General features: G+C 39.3%; 1 long non-coding RNA gene across 2 annotated transcripts; it reads left to right on the top strand.

Annotated features, from left to right (window-relative positions):
* The first annotated feature begins 5,819 nt into the window (after positions 1–5,819).
* LOC119314571 lies at positions 5,820–9,941 on the top strand. Of its 2 annotated transcripts, none has more exons than XR_005152358.1 (5): positions 5,820–5,920; positions 7,171–7,236; positions 7,800–7,918; positions 8,664–8,956; positions 9,832–9,941. It is a non-coding gene; the product is annotated as an uncharacterized LOC119314571 (long non-coding RNA). The 2 variants fall into 2 exon arrangements; XR_005152380.1 differs by lacking the exon at positions 9,832–9,941 and adding an exon at positions 9,198–9,275.
* Positions 9,942–14,080: the final 4,139 nt, after the last annotated feature.

Here is a 14,080-nt window from a genome sequence, read left to right as displayed (position 1 = left end):
GCTGAACACATTGATTGAGTCACCGGTCATCAAGCTGGGGCAACTGGGACAAGGTGAGGGGTCACTGATGGATTACTAACTAACCTAAACTAAGCAGTTTAGGATAAGTAGGTAAGGTACAAGAGTGATACGTCTCCAACGTATCTACTTTTCTAAACGCTTTTTCCTCTTGTTTTGGACTCTAATTTGCATGATTTGATTGAAACTAACCCCAGACTGACGTTGTTTTCAGCAGAACTACCATGGTGTTGTTTTGTGCAGAAATAAAAGTTCTCGGCATGGAACAAAACTTTGCGAGGATTTTTTCCACAATAAAATAAAATTTCTGGAGCCAGGAACCACCCGAGGGGGCACCTGGGTGGGCACAACCCACCAGGGCGTGCCCCCCTCCAGGCGCACCCAGGTTGGTTGTCCCCACCTGGTGGCCCCGTGGACCATGAAACTGATGTTATAAAATCACATATTTCCAGAAAAAATTAGGGAGAAAGAATTATCACGTTCCACGAGACGAAGCCGCCGTCACCTCCTGTTCTTCATCGGGAGGCTGGATCTGGAGTCCGTTTGGGGCTCCAGGGAGGGGGATCTTTGATCTTCGTCATCACCAACCCTTCTACATCGCCGATTCCATGATGCTCCCCACCGGGAGTGAGTAATTCCTTCGTAGGCTCGCTGGTCGGTGAGAGTTGGATGAGATTCATCATGTAATCTAGTTATTTTTGTAAGGGCTTGATCCCTAGTATCCACTATGTTCTGAGATTGATGTTGCTATGACTTTGCCATGCTTAATGCTTGTCACTTTCAGCCCGAGTGCCATGATTTCAGATCTGAACCATTTATGTTATCACCATTATATCCATGTTCTAGATCCAATCTAGCAAGTTATAGTCACCTACTACGTGTTATGATCCGGCAACCCCGGAGTGAAAGTAGTCGGGACCACTCCCGGTGATGACGTAGTTTGAGGAGTTCATGTACTCACCGTGTGTTAATGCTTTGTTCCGGTTCTATATTAAAAGGTGGCCTTAATATCCCTTAGTTTCCAATTGGACCCCGCTGCCATGGGAGGGTAGGAGAAAAGATGCCATGAAAGTTCTTTCCATTAGCACGTATGACTATTTACCGAATACATGCCTACATTATATTTATGAATTGGAGCTAGTGTCGTATCACCCTAGGTTATGACTATCACATGATGAATACCATCCAACAAATTACCAATCCAATGCCTACGAATTTCTCTTATATTGTCCTTGCTAAGTTACTACTCCTATCATTACTGTTGCACTTGCTACAAAGTTACTGCTATCACTGTTACCGTTACCATTGCTGCTGCTACTATTATCAAAACTATCATATTACTTTGCTACTAATCACTTTGCTGCAGATAATTAATCTCCAGGTGTGGTTGAATTGACAACTCAGTTGCTAATACTTACAAATATTCTTTGGCTCCCCTTTTGTCGAATCTATAAATTTGGGTTGAATACTCTACCCTCGAAAATTGTTGCGATCCCCTATACTTGTGGGTTATCGAGACCTTTTTCTGGTGCCGTTTCTAGGGAGCATAGCTATATTTGTTGAGTCACTTGGGATTATTAAAATTTATCACTATGAAGAATCTGAAGGATGCTAAGACTAAGATTTATCCCTCTAAAACGAGGGGAGGTAAGGAACTGCCATCTAGCTCCGCTTTAGATTCACCTTCTGTTATAAGTAAACTTGCAACACCACCACATGATAGCAATCTTGATATGTCGCAAGTTATTGATGATGCTACTTCTGCTATGAATGATACTTATGATGATGCTAGTACCTTGGTTGATGATGATGTGCCACTAGGTGAATTTCTTGACGAACAAATTGCTAGAGTAAGATAACATGATATTGTTGAAACTGATGGTGAGCTTGATACTGAAAATATTGAAACACCTACTAGAACTAGCCCTCCTAGATATGAATTGCCAAAAGTACCGGAAGGTTATGTTATGAATGAGAAGACAACTAGAGACATTCTTGCTTGTAAGGATAGAGATGATCTAGAGAAATTATTATGCAAGTATAAAGAAAAAAAAAATCCTTGAATGCTCGAATGCAATACGATCCTAAATTTGCTACTTCACCTATCTTTATTGCTGATAAGGATTATGAATTCACCGTCGACTCAGAGTTGATTACTTTGGTTGAATCTGATCCTTTCCATGGTTATGAAACTGAAACTATTGTGGCACATCTTACTAAGTTGAATGCATAGCCACCCTTTTTACTCGTGATGAGAAAACTCACTATTACTATATTCTCAAATTATTTCCATTCTCATTAAAGGGTGATGCTAAAGCTTGGTACAATAATCTTTCTCCTGGTTGTGTGCATAGTCCCCAGGATATGATTTATTACTTCTCTGAAAAATATTTCCCTGCTCATAAGAAACAAGCTGCCTTGCAGGAAATATTTTACTTCGTGCAAATTGAAGAAGAGAGTCTCCCACAAGCTTTTGGGAGGCTTTGCCAATTGCTTAATGCTTTGCCTGATCATCCTCTTAAGAACAATGAAATACTTGATATCTTCTATAATGGACTAACTGATGCTTCTAGGGACTTCCTAGATAGTTGTGTTGGTTGTGTTTTTAGGGAACGAACTATTGGGCAAGATGAACAATTATTGAATAACATATTAAAAAATTATGATGATTGGCCTCTTCATGAACCACCGCCTAAACCCACTCCGAAGAAGAGGGGTATATTATATCTCAGTCCTAAAGATATGTAAGAGGCAAAGAAATCTATGAAGGAAAAAGGTATTAAAGCTGAGGTTGTTAAAAATTTACCTCCTATTGAAGAAATACATGGGCTTGATACACCACCACTGCCTAAGGTGGTAGAGGTAAATTCTCTAATGAAATTCAATGATAATGATAATCCTCACAATATGCACCCTAGGCAATGCCTTTATGAGCTTGAGAAATATATTAGAAAGCAAGATCACTTCAATGCAAATGTTATGAAAGAATTGAAATACAATTCTGATATGATTGCTCGCTTGAGTGACTTGTTATTTAGAATCTCAAATGATGTTAGAGGTGTGGAAAAGCATGCTTTTATGGTTAAACTTTGTTAGAACAAGTTGCTAAATCTCAAAGGGAGTTGCTTGATGAAATGAATAATAATATCAATGATCATGTTGTTAGAGTAATGACTAGAGGAGGTATAGGATGACTTAGGAACCACTTTATCCTGAGGGACACCCAAAAAGAATTGAACAAGACTCTCAAAGAGTTAACACTGATGCACGTAGTCCTTCTAAGAAGAAAAAGAAGAAGAAAAATGATAGGACTTTGCATGCTTCTAGTGAACCTGAAGTAGAAAAACCTCCTCATACTGATAATGAAATTTCAATCTGTGATACTGAAACTCAACCTGGTACTGAACACTCACCTTCTAATAATGAAAAAGATAGTGATGAGGTTCATGAAAATACTCAAACAAATAGTAAAGAACCAGCCAATGATGTCGAGATAGAACCTGCAGTTGATCTTGATAACCCACAAGCCAAGAATACACGATATGATAAAAGAGACTTTGTTGCTAGAAAACACGATAAAGAAAGAGAACCGTGGGTTCAAAAACCTATGCCCTTTCCATCTAATTCAACTAAAAAGAAAGATGACGAAGAATTTGAACGCTTTGCTGAAATGTTGAGGCCAGCCTTTTTGCGTACTCGCTTGACTGATATCTTAAAAATGCCTCCTTATCCAAAGTACATGAAAGACATCATCACCAATAAGAGAAAAATACCAGAAGCTGAAATCTCCACCATGCTTGATCATTATACTTTTAAAGATGTGGTACCTAAAAAACTTGGAGATTCGGGAATACCAACTATACCTTGCTCCATCAAAAGAAATTATGTGAAAACTGCTTTATGTGATTTGGAGCTTGTGTTAGTGTTATGCCTTTCTCTTTATATAAAAGACTTGATTTGAATAAACTCACACCTACCAAAATATCTTTGCAAATGGCTGACAAATCAACTGCCATACTTGTCGGTATTTGTGAGGATGTGCCCGTTGTTGTTGCTAATGTTACTATTTTGACTGACTTCGTTATACTTGAGATGCCCGAGGACGACAACATGTCGATTATCATTGGTAGACCCTTCTTGAATACTGCAGGGGCTGTTATTGATTGGAATAAAAGCAAGGTCACTTTTCATATCAATGGTAATGAGCATACGGTGCACTTTCCGAAGAAACAATTCCAAGTGAATGGTATTAATGTTATTGAAAAATTTCCGACAATCACTATTGGAAGTTTTCAACTACCACTACCTACTCTTAAAAATAAATATAAAATGCTTATTGTTGGGGACATTCAGATCCCCGGTTAGGTAACTTAGTGATTTACGAAAGTTCTTCGGTTTCATGCTAATCGAAAGTGGCTGTTAATAAGACTTGATCAACCTTATTAATGGATCATTTTTGAGAGGTGTGAAGTTGATGAAATTAGTAAGCACTACCTTCTGTCCCTACTTCTTGTTTTCTATTTTTATTAGTCAAACAAATTAAAATTCCATGTTTTATCTATTTTCTGATTTTCCCGTGCATAAAAAAATGACCCAAAAATAAAAGTTTTCAGAATGCTCTGAAAATTTAATACAATTTTTTCTGAATATTTAAGAATTTTTGGTGCAAATAACATCGGAGGGAGGTGCACCAGGTGGGCACAACCCACCTGTGTGCGCCAGGACCCCCAGGAGCACCCTGGTGGGTTGTGGTCCCCATGTTGCCCCTCTCACTTATCTCTTCATCCCATATCACAACCTACCTCCATCAAAAATCACCATTGCTCTCTCTCTCTCGTGTTCTTACTCTCAAACCCGCGGATTTCGATCTCTTTGCTCGAATCTCCGTTTCCGAAACTGTTTCGGGTGATTGTTGCTTGGTACGTGACTCCTCCGTTTGTCCAATTTGTTTTTGCTTTAGTGGTTTATATTTTGAATAATTAGCTACTCTTGGTGCTGTTGTAGATGAGCTTGCATGTTGAATTGTTAGAGTTCTAAGTAGTTTGAATGCTTGCTATGGCCTCTATACATCCCTATGAGTAATCTCTCCCTAATATATATATATATATATATAATAATAATAATAATAAAGCACAGATTGAGTTTCCGGGTTCACCGTCGTGGCGTTTTTATAAAAAAAGTCCCTTTTCTTTTCGAAATTAGAACCCGCAGTCCTTTCTTTAGTGAATGAATATGGGAAAATGCTTCGGTTTTACAAAAAAGACCCTACGTTTATTTGATATTCAGTACGCGGTCCCTGATTCATCTTATCCAAAACTCGCCCCTTTCCAGTGACGGCTCCCTTTCCAGCGAAGGCAGCGACGGCGGAGCACGAGCAGGTGAGGGGCGGCGCCTTCGTCGGACGGCTAGCCGTGGCGGAGGAGAAGGCGGACGCCATGGGTGCGGCTACAGACGAGGCGGAGGAGAAGGCGGGCGCCGTGGGCTTGCTGCATGGCTACAGCCGAGGCGGAGGAGAAGGTGGACGCCGTGGGCGTTCATGGAGGATGGTACGCCGGCCGCCGGCGCCGGCCGCCAGTCCTCTCTGGCCTCCTCCGTGGTATCCTTCTCAACCTCCGCTGCTCCTGTCGTGATTTGGATGGAACCAACACAAATTGATGTAGTGCCCAACCCGAATTTGATTGGCTGCTATAAGAAGCAAGGTTCCTCGGCTGGAATCTCCATCTGGTTTTGCCTTTCGACCATAATCTCCATCATCCCGTCAAAATTGCAATTTTTGACCAAACATCCAATGTCGCCGCCAAGTTCGCTGGAGGAAGAAGCGCCGAGTTCGCCGAAGGAACAAGCGCCGAGTTCGCCGGAGGAACAAGAACGCCCGCCGAGTCCTGTGGTGGCTACACGAGAGGTATGTATCCCCTCTAAGCTACGCCACGGCGCGTTAGAGCCTGAAGTTCGTCAAAACTTGACCTGACCGTCACTGACGCCACCTTGCTGCCGCTGTTGCTGGAGATGAGCTGAATAGCAAGCTTTGTTTGCCTCTTTGCTTCCACTTCACTGCTCTTCTACTATCCGTAATTGTAAAACACCTAATACGATTCTTCAGCACTTGATACTGGTGGTCATGGTCTTCTTCTCTTACTGTTGCGAGACTTGGTTTTAGTTAGTAATCTTGAGATCAACGTGGACTCGTGGATTTCTTAGATGGAGGACCACTGTTGGTTTTGTACCTAGATGCGACTGTGAATCATGTACGGTTCAATTCAGATTCATGTGGTATTTTTCCTAAATTTGTGCCTGCTACTGTTGGTCTTAACTATGAATAATGATTTTTGCAACTGTAGGAGAATTTCTTTGCCGCATCACAAGAAAAACAATTTGAAACAGAGAACTGTACTGAACCTTCTAATTATTGTATGAACTTGCTTCACTTAATTTGAACTGCATACATAAGCTACTTTGCTCATGCATGCATCGATACTATTGTGTATAAATCATGCTTATGTATCTCAGTATGGCTCATAAATTTGTGTGTCTAAGATGACGATCTCAAAGACCATATTTTTTTCATGCTTTTATGATGTTAAAATGTTTTCGACTCCCCTGTTGTAGTTACTATTTCTGTCCCCTTGCTCGATTATGCTTTTTCTTCAGTTAACAATTAGCTTTGCAGAATATAGATATGCTAGCTGCACCTAGGTCATGATTTTTCTTCAGTTAAGAATTAGCTTTGCAGAATAGATATGCTAGTTGCACCTAGCAAAACAGGATTAGGATGTGTAAACAACTTTCCTCTATATAGTTTCTGGGGTTACAGGCCCATGTTTTTTGCTTAGTAACTAATTTTGTTTTTGTCCTGGTAGCATGTTTATAAGTGCCCCATATAAAGTATATGTACATATTTTGTGCTAAATCAATGTCTCAATTTGTCAAAACTGCATTACAGTTGCTCAAGACCTATATGCAAATGTTTGTGTAGAGCTAACTACTCTAGGCATGTAGCCAGTGTGTATCTGCATATTTTTCAGTAGAATTAAGTGCCTGGTGCCACTTGAGAGAATAAAAGAATGATCAACTATTTTTTTCATAGTTGTGATTTAGTCAACACCGATGTCTGTCTGCAAAAAGCTTATTTTGATTTGGAGTTGATTTTTTCAGGCCCTTAAGATGAGTAATGAACATCCGTTGAGCCGTCCAATGTTGCCTGTGGCAACTACACCGGAGGTATGAATCCCCTTCATATTAGTTTGCATATGTGAGCCCTGGTACATGTACAATGCGTCTATTACTGTGACACTTTTCTCCATATATACCTTGTAATACTTTGTTTTATCTAATAGAAGCTGGGTGTTTTCCCTTCTGTCAGGGAAAGAAAATTTAGAAGAGCATGAAGTACATGCTCATTTTCGTATATATTTTGGGATCATTGCATAGTGAGGAACATTAAGGTTATCCTTAAAAGATGAGAGCATATTCTTCAAGCTGAGAAGTAAACTAGAATTGCCAAGAATCACAATCATCATAGTTATCAGCCATGCAAGAAATCAAATGCCAGGTCTAAAAGTTCAACTCAAAGAACTAAGAACAAATAGGACTGCTTTTTTAGGTAACTGTGCATTTTGATGTAATAAGCCTAGACAACGGTCTGTATATCAGAAAACTTGGTTTTGGAGTGATTGATCTCCATGTAATTCAAATATATAGTGGCATAATTCGCATTACTATTCCCTGATCTTCCTCCTTGCCGAATTTATGATTGTCTTATACTATACCTGTCGACTTCGCAGCCATCGTCTCCTTTGACTTCACCGCCATCGTCTCCATCGACTTCGCCGCAAGACAATCTGCCACCGCCTCCGCCGATTTTGCCGGAAGACCATCAGCCGTCGCCTAGACCTACTTTGAGGTACTTTTGAAGCATCTGATGGGTCTCATATGTTTGTCAAATCGTCAATTTACTACAGCAAATATAGCTATTGCCGACACTAGACTATATTTCACTGACAAGCAACGCATCATGCACTCCTACATAAATGGATTTTGTTTGTACTTGAAAGAAGCAGAGTAAATTCGTAAGGAGTGTTTAGTAGTTCAGTACATAGGTGACCAGAACAAAAGTAGTTCACAAATAAGTGATGGACGGGTCTCAATTATATTCAACAGGGCATGATGTTTACGAAAAATTACTGCTCACTGTATTTTGACAACTAGAAAAATGCAGTTCTGTTTGAGAATGTAAATGTAGGAAAAAAAATTAGGTTCTGCGCTGAGTCCGCGGGTCTCACAAAGATGTAGGATAAATAAAATGTCAAAAAGATCATATTAATTCTCATGTAATGGATCATAATGTGTGTCTTGAACTTTCCTGTTTTTATGGTTTTGCAGCCTAGAATATTTTGACATGCGCATATATAGCTACTTAATCAACAGAGTTCCTTTATGCTGTGTGGTAGACCACATTTGCTGATATGATTTACTTTCTCATTCTAGAATTTTTAAACATGCACATATGTATTGGTAAATTTTATCTCTATATAATTTTGCCTTCTACATACTGGATTGTAATATTTTCATCTCCTTTAAACAAAGCTACTGTCAGATGATGCTTCTAATGGTTGGAGGTTTACCTTTTATTTTTGTTCTGATTGCAGAAAATAGATGACAGCACTGTAACTTAATATTACACAGAACATTGAAGAGGACTTTGATAACCGACCTTCAAAAAAAGAAAAAAATTCTGAATCAAGTGTTCTGGAGCCATCACCTATGTCACCAACTATGTCAACATGTACTCCAGTTTCTGAGTGTTTTGAATCGATTGTGCCAAAATCAGATAATCAGATAGATTGTGGTCCATTGCCATCACCTCCATCCCCATCTAGCTCGACATTATCAAGAACATCGGTCGAGCCGTACAATGGCGCCTGCAGCGGTTACACCAGAGGTATTTATCCCCTTGATGAAAGCTAATCACTGGATGTAATCCCCTGTTTTAGTTGTTGTTTCTATCCTGGTTATACAGGCAGTTTTCAACAGCAGCAGACTAGCATGCCCAGTCTGAACTTTTAGAATGTTTTCCCAGTTCATGTTCAACTTTGATCCTTTTTCCAGTTAAAGTTCCAAGCAACTTTCCTCTGTGAATCTGAGAATCTCACTGAAATTTGTGTTTCATTGTGTATATTCAGCCTATCGAGTCGAGTTTCAGACTGATCGTAAACAGACCTCGGTTTAAGCTGTGATGCTAATTTGATTTGTGTGCTGCACCATAATCCATATCTTCGATTTCAAGCAGTTCCATGGAAAATCAAATACATTTTTTTCTTTGTTTATGACAACACATATTTGACAGGTTAAAGCATGTACTATTGTGCATACTGAAGTGTAACAAGCCTTTCCCAGTAGCAAAACTGAATATGATACCATGTTCTGAATTTATGATTTCGCAAGTAAGATGACATAGAACTGAGTATGTTGTTCTGAATTTGATATGAGTGTTCTGCACAAATATTTCTCATGTTCAACTGATTTCGAACTGATGTATCTGAGTGTCTGGTACCCTGTGATAAAATATTGAAGTTATGTACATGTTGATAGTGGTTATCAAGCAAAGAGATAGTTCCCTAAAATGTTATTGGTTATCGCAAGAAGTTGATTCATTTACTTTTTTTGTGGGGGAAGTTGATTCATTTACTAATGTAGTAAGGGGCACAAACTAATTTTGTACATATACCTTGAAAAATCCACTTGCATGTTTTTATAGTTGTCTCCTGCATATGGACGGGTGTGCATGATCTTTTTTCTAAGTTCATGTATTTTCAGGTACCTACTCTTGCTACGATCCATGGCTTACGTACTGTACTTCTATAGATCCTTTTTGGCATAATGAGCTATGTGCAGGCTCTCCATTTTGGCTATATTCATTTCCGTAACAATGCATGAATTCGAATATCATTTTGATATTCCCTTACGTTGATCCAAGTTCGCTCAGAAATCTATGGATGCAAAAACAAGCCAGCTGTTGTCTTGCGTACATTTACGGGACCTTTATTGCGTACATTTACGATATCATTTTTATACAGTAGAGCAACACTGATGCAAAGTTAGAACAAGGCTATGTACTAGCGTCAGTAGAAATGTCCAGTAATACATACTATAAAAAAAACAAGCCAGCTGTTGTCGTGTGTAAATTTACGGGACCTTTATTGGGTTCTATGCAATGTTTTAAATAGCGGGCTATGCCAAATAGTGGTGGACCTCAAAATCAGCTATAGCGGAGCTATAGCGGGATGTTTGTACATGAGACCATTTAGCGGCACCTTGCTGAAAAGGCTATAGCAAGGCTATAGCGGGGTTATAGCCGGCTATTTAAAACTATGGTTCTATAAACAACAAATGGAACAGAATTTACATAAGATTACATACAAGAGTTACTGCCATGGGATGTTTCTAGAACCCATTGAGAGAAATTGAGAGGAGGCTGCTACTATGTGCTTGCATATGCTGCTGTTGCTGCGTGTTGTTTTGGCAGAGAATTAAGAAAGAAGTAGAGAGAAAGTGAGAGGGATCGAGACCCTGCTGCTATTCGTGTTTCTGATTGATTATACTTGGTTGCCGTAGCAATTTATACAATGTTCGATTGTTAGATTTTGTTTAGTAACCACTACTACTTGCTAGAGAGAAGGGAAGGGACGTGTATGCTTCATGTCGCTAGATGTGAGTGCTTTTGTGTTTTGGGGCTTTCACTGTTTTTTCTAGAACCCATGGAGAGGCCAAGAGAGCCGGCCGGAGGGGAGACGAGATGAGGAGCTCAGCTGGCGTCGGTGCAGTTTAGGCTGGACTTAAAATGTAGGCCAAATGTCAATGGACAAAGCCCAAAAAATAGTGTAAAAAAATTACAAATAAAATATAATATTCAAAAAAAGATAACATCGCCATAAAAATGATACCATTTTAAAAAATATTCCCGATTTAAAAAAACACCTTATGAAAGTAAAAAAAATCATGTTTTTCTGAACAACAAAAAACAAAGTTGATTGATAAAAACATTTGTGTTTTTCAAATGAAATGAAAGTGCGGAGCTGAAATAGGTAATGGTGAACATTGTTAGGGTACGCCCAAATTTCATCGTACAAAAAAAATACTTAGTGTAATCTTATTTATACATTTGTAAAAATTGGATTAAAAATGTTGCATAATGACACGTGGAGCAGGTTATATTTCATTTCTAGCCCGGTGCAACGCACGGGCATTTGTCCTAGTTGCTATCAATCTTGTAAAGTTTTGTTGATAAAGTTTTATGGACTACAAATTTCAGAATTTTTGTTCATAGGAAAAACATGAGTATCTTTAGGAAGTTTGCTTCCAAGAAGAAATCTAAGGGAGTGATTGGGGAGTCATTTGATAGTGATCTCCGCACCCGGAGATTGGCGGAGATACGGCCGTGCGAATGGCCGCACCCCATTCATGGAAGGGGTCGAAATCCTTCAAGAGTTTGCACAATATGCTGCTCATGTTGGCCTCACCGACTTCATCACAGCTGAATGCGAACAATATCATCTCCTGACAAACACCTTTGTGCAAAGTTTTAATTTCCTTCCTATGAATAATCCACCTGAGGTGCAGTTTAATTTATATGTTGAACCCCATCAGATACCGCTTACTGAATTTTGTGAAATATGCTTGCTTCCTTCTGATGGTAGTTTGGTAGAGCCTAGAACTGCAGAGTTTGGAAGCTTTTATCGTACTCTGACAGTAGGTGATGAGAGAGGGGTGTCGAGTATCACCGTCGCTGGCTTGCATTTTCTTGCTGTTTATTATTTTACTCTTTTCATTGCAAAATGCTTGCTTGCTAGAGAGAAGGTGGGTGCACTCAGTTCCCTAGACCTTATTGTTTTACGTCGTGCATTTGAAGGCGACAACACTTATAGCTTGGGAGCTATTGTGGCACGTCGCCTCCACATTAATAAATCCAAGGGTAAAATACATGGGGTTATTTACGCCACTCGGTTGGCGGCTCGCTTTAACATTCATATACGCTTGGATGATTATCCTTTGCCCAAGGTTTACCTAGATCACGCGGCCATGGAACATCACCAGTTTATTGATGCTGATTACCCTAACATCCCTCTTCTGTATAACCTGGTTTTTAGTGTGACAACTCATGAATATTATTTCATTGTCTGCGCCTACTTTGTTTGATCATATTTCCAGGGGTGGATACAGGATTATGCCTGCAGATATCGTCGCCTACCAGAATAACCAGGCTGCAGCAGAGGAGGAGCCTCAGCAGTGGGAGCCACAGGTGCCCGCTCCTCAACAGTTCGACATGGGACCCCATGGTTTCTTCGACTACTTGCCGATTACCAAGTTAGGCCAAAAGCCTAAACTTGGGGGAGTACGTATTTCCATCGACATTACATTCATGTTCACACATTTCATTATAGTTGTCGGTGTCCACACTTTTTCATTGTATTATCCATGTTAAATTTATTTTCTCGCTTTCTTCTTGTGTGTTTGAAAAACTTGAGAAAATACTAAAATATTTCCTGCTTCCTTTTTGTTTGTCTTTCTAGAGTAGTTAGATGTAGCATTGAAAGAAAACCCAAAAAGATTTCCTTGTTCTTCTTTTGCTTGTTGGGAGCTTTCCCGTGTAAATAGTTTTTCTCGTTTTTGCTTTTCCTTTTTATTTGCTTGTTCAAGAAAACTAAAAACTCCAACAATATTTCAGTGTGTTTCTCTGAATTTCTTTTCTTTTTATTTAGTCTCACCGAGGAGAAGACCACGATGAAAATGTTGAGTGGCTCTCATATGCACTATTGTTAATCTAACAAAGAGCCCATATTTCTCTGTCTTCTCCTGTTGAATAAAATGTTTGCAGATTCCAGCTTAGTCTACGGTACTCTTGCACTATTATTTTCACAACGTTCGGTTGTGCAAGTGAAAGGCAATAATGACGATATTTGATGAACTGGTCGTGGCAGAGAGAAACGGGTATGAACTCGACTTGTTCTGTTTTTTGTAAATATGTTTAACCTAGTATCCATGAGTCAGCCCATTATGATTAAACATGTTTGCAATGACAATTAGAGATTATAATTTCTCATGCCATGCATAAGTAGCTAGGGGTGGATAATGATTTATCTTGGATATCAACATTGCGTTAAAATGATTGTGATGTAGTATGATGATTTCGTATCCTCCTCTGAATGTTCGAGTGGCTTGACTTGGCACATGTTCATGCATGTAGTTGAATCAAAACCAACATAGCCTCTATGATATTTATGTTCATGGTGTTCATATCCTACTCATGCTAGTGTCCAATGTTACTTATGCATAATGCATGTTCATGACCGTTGTTGCTCTCTAGCTGGCCGCTTCTCAAAATATTTGCTAGCCTTCGCCAGTACTATAAGTGGAAATTCTACTTGTACATCCAAAACCTTAAACCTAAGTTATTCCAGATGAGTCCACCATACCTACCTATATGCGGTATTACCATGCCGTCTAAAGTAAATTTGCATGTGGCATCCCTAAAAACTTCAAAAATATATCCTTTTTGTGTGCCTGGATCGTTCATGGAACGATAGGAGATAGTCGGTATCTTCCTTGCTAAGAAGGTTATTCTCAGGATGAGTGTTTATTCACTCACCATCGCACGAGAAAAGGACAGTAATAGGGATGCCCAGTCCCAAACTGCAAAAAGAATTGATCTTTCAAATAATCAAACAAAAAATCCAACGGAGTCATAACCTTTACTTTATCGTTTGGGAACCGCCACTAGTGTGCTTAGCATGGAAGATATTGATAACTGATGGTCGTGAAGTAAACAAGAAGGGTGCATGTCTCAAAATATCATTTACCTCTGTTGTAAAAACTTGAGCTCTAGCACCTCTGCAAATTACTGCTTCCCTTTGTGAAGGGACTATCTATTTACTTTTATGTTGTGTCATCACCTTCTAAAATAAGCACTAGGACTTGAGAGCACTGCTGTCATGCTGATGCATTGTGTGTAGCTAATGTTGGGTGCATCATGACTGGATCTTTTCTACCATGAATTACAATGTTTAGT

This window comes from Triticum dicoccoides, chromosome 1A, assembly GCF_002162155.2.
Source record: "Triticum dicoccoides isolate Atlit2015 ecotype Zavitan chromosome 1A, WEW_v2.0, whole genome shotgun sequence".
Lineage (NCBI taxonomy): Eukaryota > Viridiplantae > Streptophyta > Magnoliopsida > Poales > Poaceae > Triticum > Triticum dicoccoides.
Note: the sequence above shows the minus strand (reverse complement) of the source record. Positions and strands in the feature narration are given on the sequence as shown.